This window comes from Oculina patagonica, chromosome 12, assembly GCF_052425735.1.
Source record: "Oculina patagonica isolate OP01 chromosome 12, crgOcupat, whole genome shotgun sequence".
In the NCBI taxonomy this organism is placed as follows: Eukaryota; Metazoa; Cnidaria; class Anthozoa; order Scleractinia; family Oculinidae; genus Oculina; species Oculina patagonica.
Genome location: NC_135769.1, coordinates 28,351,058 through 28,365,560, shown reverse-complemented (window position 1 = coordinate 28,365,560; position 14,503 = coordinate 28,351,058). Strand labels below are relative to the sequence as shown.

General features: G+C 38.9%; 1 protein-coding gene and 1 pseudogene across 2 annotated transcripts in view; one reads left to right on the top strand and one right to left on the bottom strand.

Annotated features, from left to right (window-relative positions):
- Positions 1-14,503, bottom strand: part of LOC144632791 (protein sidekick-2-like) — an 80,472-nt gene that overhangs the window by 55,994 nt on the left and 9,975 nt on the right. Inside the window, exon 2 of the mRNA XM_078491519.1 lies at positions 2,050-2,145. The gene's annotated coding sequence lies outside the window, so the exon portion shown is untranslated. The remainder of the gene's footprint in view (positions 1-2,049; positions 2,146-14,503) is intronic.
- On the top strand, positions 5,639-13,320 carry LOC144632816 (neuronal acetylcholine receptor subunit alpha-10-like; annotated as a pseudogene). Its single transcript, XR_013566949.1, has 7 exons — positions 5,639-5,663; positions 6,160-6,226; positions 6,961-7,112; positions 7,362-7,406; positions 8,389-8,498; positions 9,287-9,467; positions 9,852-13,320. The product of XR_013566949.1 is annotated as a neuronal acetylcholine receptor subunit alpha-10-like (transcript).

Below are 14,503 nucleotides of genomic sequence, written 5' to 3'. Positions count from 1 at the left end.
GAAGGTTCTGAAAAGTTGGTTGTGGAGGTAGGGGGGCGGGGGGGGAGGGGGAGGGGGGTGAAGATGACCCTTTCTTGCTTGGAAAAAGGAGAGGGGCGAAACATTTCCTGCATTAAATTTGGCCCTTCTCCTAAATCCCCCAATGGTAAAGTAAAAGTGAAAAAATTCAGGTTTCAACAGGATCTCGAACCCATGAACATATACTACTACGGCGCCCAGTAGCCACTGGGAGGTGGCCAATCACCAGTTCTATTTGCACCCGTGAAAAAAAGAAAGACGCGAAGTAAATATGTGAAGTATAACAGCCCAGCTTCTAGGGTAAATACAACTGAAGATGACAGTGAGAATTCACAATTAAAGTAATAATAATTAGTTCGTACTTTACTTTCTCCTTTTGGCGGCATTGCAGGGTTCTTTTGTGACATAATTTAGTGGCTTTATTTACCGTATCTCGGTTTTTGCGGTAGACATAGAAACGCACAACCAGTTGCAGCTGCGTTATGAAACTTCATTTTTGTATTCACGCAATCTTATAATCATTATGAAGCTTTTTAAATAGAGTTTCTTAAGTGATTTCCAGCTACGTCCCACTGTTTTGACTGAACTATCTATCGCCCAGCGTGAATTATGCTACTGTGAAAATAATATGACTTGTACTGCCTTTGTTAAAGCGGTTAAAATAAAACTTGGTTTATCAATAAGAATCTACTTTTAGTGAACTTCAATCATCAATAAATGTTTTATTAATAGCTTCATAACTTCGGAACTGACCCAGCGAAATGTTTTTATTGACTTGGTTCAATTTTGTTTGTCTAAGAACTCATGTTGGGGATTTAATTAAAAGTTTGAGGCGGTATTTACATTTTCAAAATATGTTTTCCGGATTCCTTATACCAAAATAATTGACACCGAGTCAGCTAATTAAGAGAAGTCGGAACTGAATCGAAGACGAAGGCCAAAGAAACAACACAAGGATTTCATTCGTCACCTTCACCTTCAAGTGTTTGCGGCAACGATGTTGAAACACTGAAAGCAGATACCTCTCGTAAAAAAAGAGTTTTCGTGGCTGGCCAGTGCACACTATGCTATTAGCTTGAGGTAAGATATTCATAATTAAACAATATACAGAGTATACAACTAATATCAAGCCCTCCAAAAATCAGATTTTTAAAGAAATGGTTTTCAAAGGACAATAGAAGGCACGGTCAATAAAATCTTTTTACCGAGACTGTAAATTTTGTGAGCGGTTGTAATTTAGCGAGCGTACGTTAACTGTGTTCTATGTTCCCTTTATTAGAAGTAAAGTGTTACAAATGTTGTGAAAAATATTTCATTGCATGAAGGAAACGTTATTCGGGCAAGCAAAGGATGAAGAATCCTTGATATAGTGAGGCAAGCATCAAGTGTGTGTAGCGAACTCGTATCCAGTCAGATTCGTGTAATGAAAAAACAATAAAACGAGTTGGTTCGTAAAATGACCGATTTTGGAATCAGGCCATTCTCACTCAGGTCAAATAAACATTGACAGAATTTTTGACGCGTGTTCTACGATCGTCGAATGTGACGAGTCAAATTTTTGTCACTGATCGAACTTTTGTATGAAAGTTTCAACTGCTCTGGGCATCTTTCAGCTAAAGCTAATAACATTCGTGGGCGGTATGGGAAAAAATGTCTTCAGTTTTATCTAAAAGAAACTCAGTATGAGATAGATAAACCACACTTCAACGAAAGTCTATGACTTGTGTGGTCATTTCAGGCTTCTCATGATTCCATTAATGTTATAAACTAAAAGAGAGCCACATCGTCTTAGAAGTGGACTCAGTGGGCACTAGACAAGCAAGCATAAGTTTCTGTTTCTATTTCTTCTATTCGTACTGCACAAATTACTGCTTGTTACTCCGTTTGTAGTGTTATGTAGGAGAAATGTTCCAAGAGGTTCATGGCCAGAACCAATAAATGGGTCCGCAATGCGCACGTGCATCAACTACAATAACTGGGAATAAGTGATGAATTGTTAGAATTTTCAAAAACGAGCGTGTTTTTACTTACCTCTCGCTCTATTTTCCCTGAATAGACCGTTCGTCAGTGTTGTAACGTAATCTGTTATTCTGCTCTTTTATCTTTGTGTATGTCACTGTATCTGTACTGGAGACAGAATATACACAAAAAATATACATCAGAAAATACATCAGCCAAGTTGGCTGCCTGCCTGGAGAACTGTTGGGAAATTTGTAATAATTTAGTAGTTATATAAAAGCTTAAATATCTGTATCTGTAAATATCTATTGATCTAGTTACTGTCGCCGTTTAAGAGGCTACCAGGAATCGGCTCGTGGAGGCAACATATTTACATAAAAAGAACAGATAAATATCCAAGCCTTTAAGCAGGAGTGTCAATGGGATTTGTAATGGCAGGCTTTGTTTAATATTTTATGTTGAAGAGATGGAAAAGAAATGTCTGTTGCACAGATCAATCTAGGTAGGGACGGAAGGGGAAGGAGGTTGAGAGGGTACAACTCTCTCCTTGTCTTGTTCTAGAGGAGCAGACCTCTCAGGGCTTCATATACCGGCACCCACCTCTCCCCCATTCCCTGCCACAAAATCCTTAATCTTCCCCTAGCTTGTCCTTTTTTCTATTTCCTGACCCTGACCCTTCCTACCTGGCTTTCAGGATTAATTTTCGAAAATTGGCTTAGAATCATCTTCATGAACGCAATGGTTACCGCTGAATTTCATTTTAAGTGACTGCAAATGTGATTAATTTTCAAAACTGCCTTTGGACTACTTAAGAAGTGGTTTAGATAAACAAATGCTCACTAGAGTTTGAGTTGACAGAGAACAATGCAAACTTATCATGACCGCCCGAAGATTTCTTTATAACTGGCCGACGGTCAGATGACGCGTTGAGAGTATTCTAGGGGTTTTTACATATTGAGCGAAACTTTGAATGCAAGGCCGCAGCCAAAACTTTGACTGAAATTTTGTAATAAGGGACTGTATAATATTTTGTAAGACTTTGAGCCTATAAAATGTTAATTAAATTCATCAGTGCAAAAGAGATGCAAAGACATTAAGTTAAAAAAATGAAGTTCTTGTAAGTGAATCTCCTGTACCACTTGGAGACAATTCGGTCGCGACTTTGAGTCTTTGTCGGATCGATACCGATTTTTTTTTCCTGCAGCTAAAGATAATAAATTTAGGCCAAAATAATTCAAGTGTGGAGAATAAGTGTCTTTGGTGGCAATTTAACAAGACATAAATTAAAGTCCTAGGATTAAAAAAGTTTGGTTCCAATGTCACTGCTTATTTCATCAGTGTTTCTTAATACGTCACGTGATGCACATGTCAACCTCGTTCCCAGAGAGAGACCCTGGGAACGAGGTTGTGCACATGTACGCTCCTTTTCGGAACGTTTCTAAACAAATAATAGAATTTTTAATATAAGCTATTCGATAGTTCTTTCTTATTTCCTTCGCAAAGAGCAATTTAAAATTAGTGCATACACTCAACTATTGTCGGAAGAAATTGCAGTGACTTTCCAGGTACAAAGTTTAATATCTTGAAAAATTGGCTTTATTCCAAAAATCACGATTGCTATTAGCAGAGAAAAGATTTTAACCGCGCAATTCCAATTTTTTTAAACGGATATAGATTATATATAATTTCTTTCATATGCTGGACGGTTCATTTCATGAGGGTTATGTATTTTACCGGTAAAGCAATTGTTTGCCATTTCAGTGACAGATTATTAAACTTATCCGGAACTTCGCAACAGTTCCGGCTTGCTGTTAAATCATTTACTTTGTCGCTGTAGCCGGCGAAACATGTCATGATATTGTGAAGCGGAAAAACCAAAGGATAATAACATATAGCTGTTTTCGTTAGGCTCTGGATTATGGCGTTATAATGAAGCGAAAATAACTCGGTAAACGTCACGTTTCCTAAATTAGAAATAAATTGAATTTCTTATTAAAACCAAGGTGCCTTTATTATAACTACAACTCTTTCCTTATTGCGATCAGTGTGAGAAACTGTACGATAAGTGTGAGAATGAGCAGAGAAATTCAGTAATGCTTGGTAATACTGTGTAATTCTTAGTTCAACCTTGATAACTTTAAAAGCGAAAAAGAGCAAGGAAATTAAAGAAAAGTCATTTCTTTGTGTATATTTGACAACCTATCAGCTTTTTGTTACTGTTCGTTCTTTTCCATTAACATCCGTGACAACTTTTGCATTTTCGTAAATCAATAATTAAAGAGTTTAAGAGATTTCTCATCGATTCGTGGGAACATGAGCTTTGTTTGTAATCAAATCTGATTTGATTTTTCAACCAGTAACAAAGATAGTTTCCCGGCAGGTGGCTACAAAACCGATCAAAGGCTAAAGGATAAAAAATTACTTCGAAACCACTTCAAAACCACGCTACAAAATGTATTATGGTCTTGCTAAAACTACTATCACTGCGCCTTTCAGAAGAACATCCCTAACTAAACGTCCCTAAACTTTGAAAGGTCATCGATCTTCGTTGGTTGATACATCGACTGCAACAAAGTGTTCATTTTTTTTTTCGATACAATCCTTGTCGCGTCAGCCTTCGGGGGACCAAATCTTGGTTGGATTAAGTACTTTTTTTCTCGCACTAGAATCATTTTTTGTTTCACCTCTCCGACCTCGAGTTGTTTTTTTTCCAAATTTATGCTTCTTCGTGTCAACACTGAGTCCTTTAGCAGCGGTAAGACGGAAAACAAGCTATCTTCCAACTACACTGAAAGACTGAAACCTCATTTACTCGCTATTCCTCAGAATGAACCGAAAGGCAAGTATTATGAAATATATTAACAACTTTGCAGTTGAAAATTTGGAATTCATCAGCACACCGGTAAACAGTTGTATTGTAGACTTTGATATTGGAAGCTTTTGAAACTCAAACGCAGGTGTAAACAATCAAAACGATTGCTTACGACTAGCCCTTTATTCAGACTACTCCATGCACTTAATTAGAATGCGTTTTCGTATTTCGAAGGAAGACTGAAGTTGACGTTCACATTTCTGTGCGAAACATAGGATGCTTTTACTGCTTTTTGCTAATTTGGTATAATGTAGCGAAAGTATATTTCAATCATATCGATCTTCCTTTCTTTAAAAAGTTGATAATTTTCAATCTTCATTTGTTGTTGCCCTTGCATTTACAACTGATTCGTGTTTCACTCGTATTATTTTGTCATCTTCCCAACAAATAGACTAAGGACTACTGACTTATGTCATGGTTAGGGGCTACGTGACCGCGATAACATACAAGCAAAGACTACTTTCGCTGGAGAATTGGATCATGAACTGGGCTTACCGATCTTTTACTTACAAACCAATAAGACTTTAAGGAATTATTTGTTAGCTTGTAACCCGACACGATTCTGATTTCAGTTAATCAGTTGAGGTTTTGACTGGTTTTCAGGATAATATGATAATGTTACTACGCAATTAGCCTTGATTCATTTTTAATCTAGCCGTGTCTTCTGTTTGGATTATTAGAACACAGGATGGGCTAAAAAGTATATACTGCAGCTACGTATTTGATTGAAAGTGAATCATGATACAGCATGGGAAAGGTTGTGAAAGACTGGATATCTTTCATGATCTTCAGTTGGCTTAATGAGTTCATGTTCGTATGTAATGTGTAATGAACGTATGTCATAATCCACCAAAAATATTTTCGGTCACTTTATTGATCAAAACTGATACGAGCAAGACACACGTCACACGATAAACCTTTACTGGACATTTTTGCACGATAATCGCCATTTTCTTGTGACAAACACGAGCGAAGTATTTTCTGCTCACGTGCTCCAAACCAGTGAAATTCATCGAGAACTTATTTGGCCATGCAACTGATGAATAAAAATTGGAACATGTTCAAGGTCAAGGTTTATATTCACTTTCCGCCCTCTTCAAGCAAAGACTTTGTTGTCTTATGACATGAAGAAAATTCTTTATTGGTGGGTTATGACATGAAAAAGGACTTCTAAATTACCGTTTTACAACAGATAAAGCCCAAGGCTAAAACATAAATTTGGGACAATTTTTCAGCCTAGTTAATGTTTTTAGCTGGCAAATAACAAACTCTGTTGCAAAAATAATAATGATAACGGATTGATTTTCCAGGAGCCAAAAATGATGAATCTGTTATCATCAAGAACATTACTTCTAGCTGCACTCCTTTCTTTGGAAGGTAAGCTTTGATTTGCTGAGAGTTCTTGTCCAATTTTGTAAGATGCAGTTAAGTGTTAGATGGAAGTTGCTTACTCCACAAAGGAAACCTCAATCAAACACCAAATAAGAAATTATAACCCGAACAAATTAAAGATGGTTACAATTGAAGAAGGTTTAGGTGGATTTCGAACGACAAACTTAAAAAAAATGCCATTTTTTAAAGGCGCGTCCGTGACGTAGCTTCTTTAACAAGAGCAATGCCAGCTTTAAAATTTGTGACACCTTGGTTGTGCATGCTTTTCAAAGAGCATAAAACCATATTTCATCTTGCTAAGCAAGCTTAATGAGAAAGTGATTATCTGATGTCCTTATTATTATCCCCTCTTGCTGTTTCTGTTTTCGTTATATCGTTGCGATTAGCGACCTTAAGATTTGACCGCGAGTACGAGTACAACTTTGGAATTTAGAGACAATTGTATATCCCGAATTATAACTCTTTCCTGTTGCTGTCTAACACATAAATAAACGTTAAGTTTAAGATTGGTGTGATAAGTGATTGTAGGAAGCACACGCATTTGGTTTGAAAACTCGTTCTTGTACACATTCTCGTAGTCGTAGTCCAATCTAAAGGTCGCTATTCTTCTTTGCTTTCCTTCTTTGGAAGGGGGGAGGGGCAGAAGAGAGTAGGCCACACTAGAATCTTGAACACTTTTCGGAAAATGTTGGTAGTCACTGTTTTGTATTGTTTCTCAGTTGTTAGAACGATAGCAAAGGGCCTTACACCTGAGGAGCGACTCATCACAGATCTGCTGGCAAACTACACAAAGGAAGCAAGACCAGTAAAGGACCCCAGAGATAAAATTGTTGTGACATTTGGATTTGAACTTGTTCAGTTAGTGAATGTGGTAAGTAGCTACACCTTGACTCCTTCTATACAGGTTACCACTATTCTCGACCATTCAAATAACCATTGAGGTGACGTGAACATCAATGGGTGACAAATAATTCATTTTTGTGATTTTGCTTTTGCTCATCTACACACTAATTTGTACTATTTGTACATATCCCATATAGCGACTTACTCTCACTCTTTCAGTTCATTTCAAGGTTAATCATCAATGTGAAGTTCTGTTGTTTTCTTGTGACTTTTTCAGGATGACCGAAATCAAATGATCACTACCAATGTCTGGGTTCGCCAAGTAAGTCAATGATTATATTAGTATTCCTCTTTCCATCTCGGAGCCAGGACCATAGACCACCGGGAGCGCTCATTCAAATATTTTCCAATCAATGTCTGAATGTGAGGGTGACGCAGAAAGCCGATAACGTCGGGGGCACCTAGTGTCCTATCCTAGTATTAGTATATAGGTGCTTACAAGCAATAATTTGGCTCAGCACTATATGCTTCCATCTTTACCAGTACGAATACTTATAAGTGTTTTCTTGCTACAAATTAAAAGTGAAAAAATTACATGAAGCGCCGGCCTGCTAAGACTCCAGGCACGAGAAGACAGAGTCCTTTACTGCCTCTTTACAAGTATATTACGATCCTATTGTCAAGAAGAACTAATTTCACTTCATTTGTTATCAAGAAGGATGAAGGAAGATACTTGGGCACGACAAGACACGACTATATCACTCCTCTCTCAAGCCAAACCATAGCATTGGTTGCAGAAATTATTTAACCTTCGTATATTCTTTAATTTGTTCTTAGTTTTAAAGGCATTTATCAATTCAGCAGTTCTTAGGTTTTGGAACGTCATTTCTAAATTTGTGACGATTGTGAGAAGGTATCTGCTCATATCTGCACTCTTGGTACGATAAGTAATGACATTTCTTGGTAGTGATTAAGCCCTTCAAAAAAGCAAAACGTCTAACATACAAAACCCTCCTTTTAGGACATAAAAACGTCCACAATTATACGGAATTTGTATCAGTTATTATCAAAAAAAAAAAAAAAAAAAAAAACCCCCCCCCCCCCCAAAAAAAAAAAAAAAAAAAAAAAAAAAAACAACATATATTTTTTTTATATAACACCCCCAAAAAAAAAAAAAAAAAAAAAAGGAAAATCCATAATATACCACTCGAAAGCGTTGCATAACTAGTATTTATTTCATTAAGTTTTTGTTTAAAACAACGCTGAATTTGTAAGCTAATGAGGCTTACGATTGTCTTCTACAGATTTGGGACAACGAGTTACTAGCGTGGAACCCGGCTGACTACGATGGCATTCAGACTGTCAGACTCCACGCATCTCTTGTCTGGATCCCCGATATTGTGCTATACAACAGGTCAGTATTGACTTTTTCATTTATTTACTCACGTTTCACAGAATCGAAGAGCTCAGAAGCTCCTTAAGACGTGTACGTGCATCCAAGATCGATTGGAATTTGGCCGGTGTGTTGGTTTTTGTGGAGGGAGGAAAACCGGAGAACCTGGAGAAAGACCCTCGGAGCAAGGACGAGAACCAACAACAAACTCAACCCACATATGGCACCAGGCCCGAATCGAACCCGGGCCACATTGGTGGGAGGCGAGTGCTCTCACCACTGCGCCACCCCTGAGGCTACCTGACAAGAACAGTGTACAAGAGGAGTAATCGGCACTGGACCAGCATCCCATTCAGGGAGAGTAGCAATACTTTTAGTCGCTTTGTGATACAGAAACCATCTTAATGAGCCACTGAGACTAAATAGCGATTCCTGTGATTGACAATTATTTTGGGTCAAAAGAGAGCGCGTACGGTGAGGATTTATGGAGAGCAGGGATGGTGCAGTTGTCAGTTAGCGCTCGCTTCCCAATAATACGACCCGGTTTCATTCCGGCCAGGAATCAGATTTAGATTACATTTGTTGCTAGTTCTTACCTTAGTCGAAGGGTCTTTCTCTGGGTTTCCCAGTTTTCTTCTCTCATCAAAACCAATACTTCTTAAAATTCCAATTCAATCTGGGATCAGAGCGCTACAGGCTTGTCTGATCAGTAGAGAGACTGTTAAGTATTATGATGGTTAAACAAAATTTGCTTTTACCTATAAATTTTGTAACAACCCAATCTTAGGTAATCTTATTGTCACTTGCAGTGCTGATAATGAATTCAGTGGTGGTACGGATAAATACAAGACTCCTGTGATTTTATCGAGCTCCGGGAAATGCAGTTGGTTTTGCCCGGCATCCTTCACCAGCACCTGCCCTATAGATGTGCAGTACTTTCCATTTGATCGACAAAAGTGTATCCTGAAATTCGGCTCATGGACATATGAGGTAAAGAGATACATTAATTACAATCTAGCTAAGAGAATGCTAAGCCAATAGAAAATATGCATGCCAATACAATTTCAAAGGTTTACCCCAAGAGTGATCTGTATTCAATTTCTCCATAACGCTTCGTTGCTACAGGTCGCGAGAACTACGAAAATCGAAAAACAATATGTTCAACAGTTTAAAAAAATCCCAAACTAATCGTGTTGTTTAATTTCAACACTGAAGAATCCACGCTTCCTTATTACGACTTGATGTTTTCTTATTTTGACTGGCTCTTGTTCCCGTGTTCTGCGTACTATATAAAAATTGTTAACTTTTATGGATTATTACTTGGTTCAAGCAGGGGCTGTAGAAACTGTGTCAAAGCAATTTTAATTTTTACAGGTAATAGACCTGGACATGAGAGAAGAAAACGGCTCCTCCAAATCTCAGTACATAGAAAGCGCGGAGTGGAATCTTAAAGATGTCACGAAAATAAGACACGCTAAGAAATACACCTGCTGCAAACACAAGTTGGCTGACATCAGTATAGCTATAGTGATGGACAGAAAACCACTCTTTTATCTCTTCAACCTCGTTATCCCATGCCTAATCATCCTTTCTATGATTCTGCTGGGTTTCTTCTTGCCTCCTGAGTCAGGTGAGAGGATCACACTCAGCATAACAGTGCTCCTGGCAATGGCTGTGTTCCTTCAGCTGGTTGGAGAGAGTCTGCCACGAAACTCTGAGACCGTGCCGCTACTGGGTAAGTTCTACATCACCATCATGGCGGAAATTTCCATCTCGCTGATGCTGACATGCTGGGTTCTGAACATTCACTACCATGGGTCAGGGAATTCCAGCTAAGGCAGTACCTCTCTGGGCCCGCATCGTTGTGCTACAATGGCTCGGGTACTTACTGTGTGTTGGTAAACCCGACGGAAGCTCCCCTGAAATACCAAACACTGACCTCAGATACCACCCAGACGACAGCAAGAGGAAGGGAGGACCGTTTGGACTTGACTGGGAAACCACCTTTGCGCCTGCTGCTAACTGCCACTGTACAAGGTGTATAAACGCAAGAGGAGCTCATTTCAATGGAGAAAGAAGCCCGGACGAATCCAGACTGATAGAGGTGCGATACACTGGAGAATCATCTCCTGTTGACTTTCCCGCCGAGCCACGGCGAGAAAAGCCGAAGGACCCCAAACTTAACGAAGAAATTAGCGTTCTTGCGAATAGCATTCGGGAGCGCGAGAAGGTGGAGAAAAATCAAGAAGACTGGAAATACTTCGCCATGGTAATGGACAGGTTTTTCTTCTGGTTTTACTCCATGACCATCTGTATCTCCACCTTGACCATCTTCCTAACCCGTGACGATGATGAAGAAACATGAAAACAAGAGGAAAACATGGCCGATTTTGCTGAATATCAGACTCCTCCTTATCAGGAAATCAAACACCTGAGGAAAAGTTGGATTGCGTAAAGTATGGAATTGCTCCATAAAAACGCAAATGGCGACTAAGTTTCATATGAATTGAACGGTCTTTTACGCCATGAAAGTATACCTATTTAAGGGACGGACCATTATTTTTTTGGAGGGGGAGGGGGATGAAAAATACTGAAAAAAATTGTTTGCAGGGCCTGGAAAGACAAAATAAATTGTTTGCAAACACGATATGTATAAAAAAAAAATAGTAAGAATTTCGAAAAAAAATGTTTGCAGAGGTGCATAAGCTAAAAAAAAAGTTTGCAGAGGAAAAGTTTTCATCCCCCCTCCAAGAAAATAATGGTCCGTCCCTTAGTAGTGTTATGTAGCATCCCTCTTATCTTTAAATTGACCCAAGCGTTGGAAATGTAACGTTTGTGAGATTTAAGGGATGCTTGGTGGGTTCTTATAATTCCTACATGTTATTATTTTAATTATATCTAAGGCGAACCTTGCCCCAGCCCTTTTCAAAAGGATTTTTTCAGCGTTTAATAACATCACTAACACAGGTGCAAAAATGTGGATTTAAACCGTGAAATACTTAGGTATCTTTATAGTCTCTCTCGCAGTCATTATAAGACAAAGGTAAATTATGCAGATCGAGCAAGTTCAACCATATACATATTTATTAAGATAGGTTTTGTATTCTTTCTTTTGGCGACTGCCTGAGAAAGCCTGCTATAGATCTAACGCTAAAAGATGAGTTCCATCTTTATTTTAAGCAGTTGCGTCTGCGAGATCGGCAGAAATAAAATTATCTCCACTTTGTCTCCCCTTCCCCTTTGTAGCACAATGTATTTAACGTTTTTCGACTGACATCTTTAATCCGTACGGCAGGGGCGGATCTAGGGGGAGGGTGCTGGGGGTCTCCCCTCCCGAGACGACTAGCCGCAGGCTAGAGACGACATGCGGCTTTCTAATACATCTTGTATTCTGCAAAAAAATGTCAGTTTCGCCATTCCTTAGTGGTGTACCCCCTCCTAAGAAATATCCTAAATCTGCCCCCTGAACGGCCTTTCGCTTAATTAAGAACTTTCGTCGAATGATTCGTTCACGCCTTACGCCACCATAGTGCAGTAGAATCGCGAATTCTCGAACCTCCAGGGGAAACAAAAAATGGCTTCAAGAAATCGGAGGTAAAATTGCAGAGTAGTACTATGCAAGGGACGGACGGACGGACAGACAAACAGACAGACAGACTGACAGACACAGACCAAGACCTCTCTTGCACAGACATATACACAATTTTATTTAAACACGGAATCTCCTCAACGAACACGAAATTGCTTCGAGAAATCGTTCCAAGAAACCAAGGGTTTGCGAAATCGGAATTCTACTGTAGTCTGTACCTGTTTAGTTAATAACATATCGTCTAAACTGTTCTTTTGCATGAGTGCTTAAAACCTCGCGCCAGTATACTCTAATCTAGGCATAGTTATCTCACGACGTAGTATAGTAATGTTCGCTCGTGGTAATGGTTCCGGCCCAATAAATTGTTGATGATATTGAAAGAAATTTAAATTTTTCATTGGTAAGCGAAAAATGTAACATATATAATATTAATAACAAATGATTATATTTGACGATGTAAAAGTCTAAAATAAAGCCGATCATCTGTTGGATTGTACAGTGTCATGCCGTTACCGGCTTTGTTAGTTCGAATTCTTTCAATGACAAAAAAGTGGATCAACGTCAGTTTGTGGCACATAGGACGCACGGTGGCCTAGACTATGGGTACTTCCATTTACACAGACCGACCAGTCAGACCAACTGATGTGAAATGGAACGACATTTTCTGATTAAACCGGGCCAACCGAGCAGAACGCATCTGTGTAAACAGTGAATCTACAACTGACCAGTTTGTCAAAATGGGACGGAAAATTTCGGTCCGACCGGCCTTGTAAACTTTAGAATGCTCGCGCGTTCTTGTTTGGACAAAACTTGCCTGTCATGATACTAAAATTCGAGAAAATGAAGATCTTTTGGGAAGAAACTTTTTCGAAGGTTCGTGGCCAAGGTGGCGTACGACGCAGTCGCAGTTGAACGTAGAGCAAGCTTCGCAATGAACTTACGTAAGCTTAAATTTGTAAGTTTAGTGTTTTTGGCAGTTGATTAACAGCTCAAGTTTGGCGCCTTTATAAGCGCGCGAGCAAGATCAATCGATGAGAGTTGTAAAAGTTGCTGACCAGAACAGTTTATGAAACCTAATAAAGCAAGTTGGCAGAAAACAGAGTGTTGGAGTAGTTACAGCTAGTCCCCGTCGTTTTCTACTTCAACAAGCTTTTGAACCCTGCGCCAATTATGAAAGGTCACTGCGCACGCGAAGTTACATAACCTCTTGTTAGCAATAAGAGAATAGTAAAGATACAACTTGTTTCAACATGACTTAAGCCATCTTTAGCCATCTTTGAGAATAAAGAATTTAACCCTCGCTATACCGTGTAGGTAGTTAACAAAGACAAAAAATAGAAATGCTGATTATCTGCTAAGGTGATAATGAAAATTACAACAAAAGTTCAGGACTAAACATTGTCTGATACGAATAACGTTATAAATTAAAGGGTTTGTCTAAAATAAAAAAAACCAAGACTAAGACAAGTAGGTGTTAAAATATTGAATTTGGGTGTTCAATTCAGGTGCTAAACTCATGGAAAAAGCTTCCTTTAGTTTAAGACTGTTCTGTTCTAGGCTCTAAATCTTACCTGGGGGCAAGCTTCGCGGCTTGCAAAGGACCGACAGGAATGAAGACTGTAGGATGTTTTGGCAGAATCTATTATTTTGAAACAATCAGAGGTGTATTGCTTTTTAGAATTAGCAGAAACACCTCAATAGTTCTCCTTGGTTCTCCCAATTGTAAAAAGCAGTACAATTAGGAGGGTGCTAATGGGGTTAACAGTTAACTGACAATTGGCCAAAAAAGTAGTAGTTAACTGATATTTGGCCAAAAAAATAGTAGTTAACTGATCAATGAAAAGTTAACAGGTAACTGACATTCTATTAATTATACCGAGTACAATTGTTGTTGTTAATAAAAACAACCAAGTTTTCCTGACAGGAAGGCTATTTTAGTGGCATTTACCTGTCTCGTTGCGTTACCAGGTGAAATATTAACAGATTTTACATGCGAGAGGTACCAGGGTCGTACCAGGCACATGTTGATCTCCGTGATGGCGTCGATTGGGGCGTGGTCAAAGTAATTCTGAGTTTTTTATCGAGATGATGACAAAGGATCGGCAATCGAACGACACAGAGGTCGCGTACCGTTTAACAAGGCAAAACACAATTCAATGGACATGGCTTGTAAACATTTGTTGGATTTGAATTCGAACGACAAGCGGAAAAGTTTGATCTCAGTGCAAATACACCGAGCTGTCATAGGCACTGAAATGGTGGTCAAATCATACGAATAAGCCGGCTTGACATACGCACCAATTACAAGCCCACTGAAACAATTCAATATACTCCTCGTGTCAACCACCAGGAGTTCATCAAAGGTAAGGCCTTGAGACTGCATGCTGCTTACAACAAATTCCTCTAAAACAAAACTTGAGGAAAAAAATCAAGCATT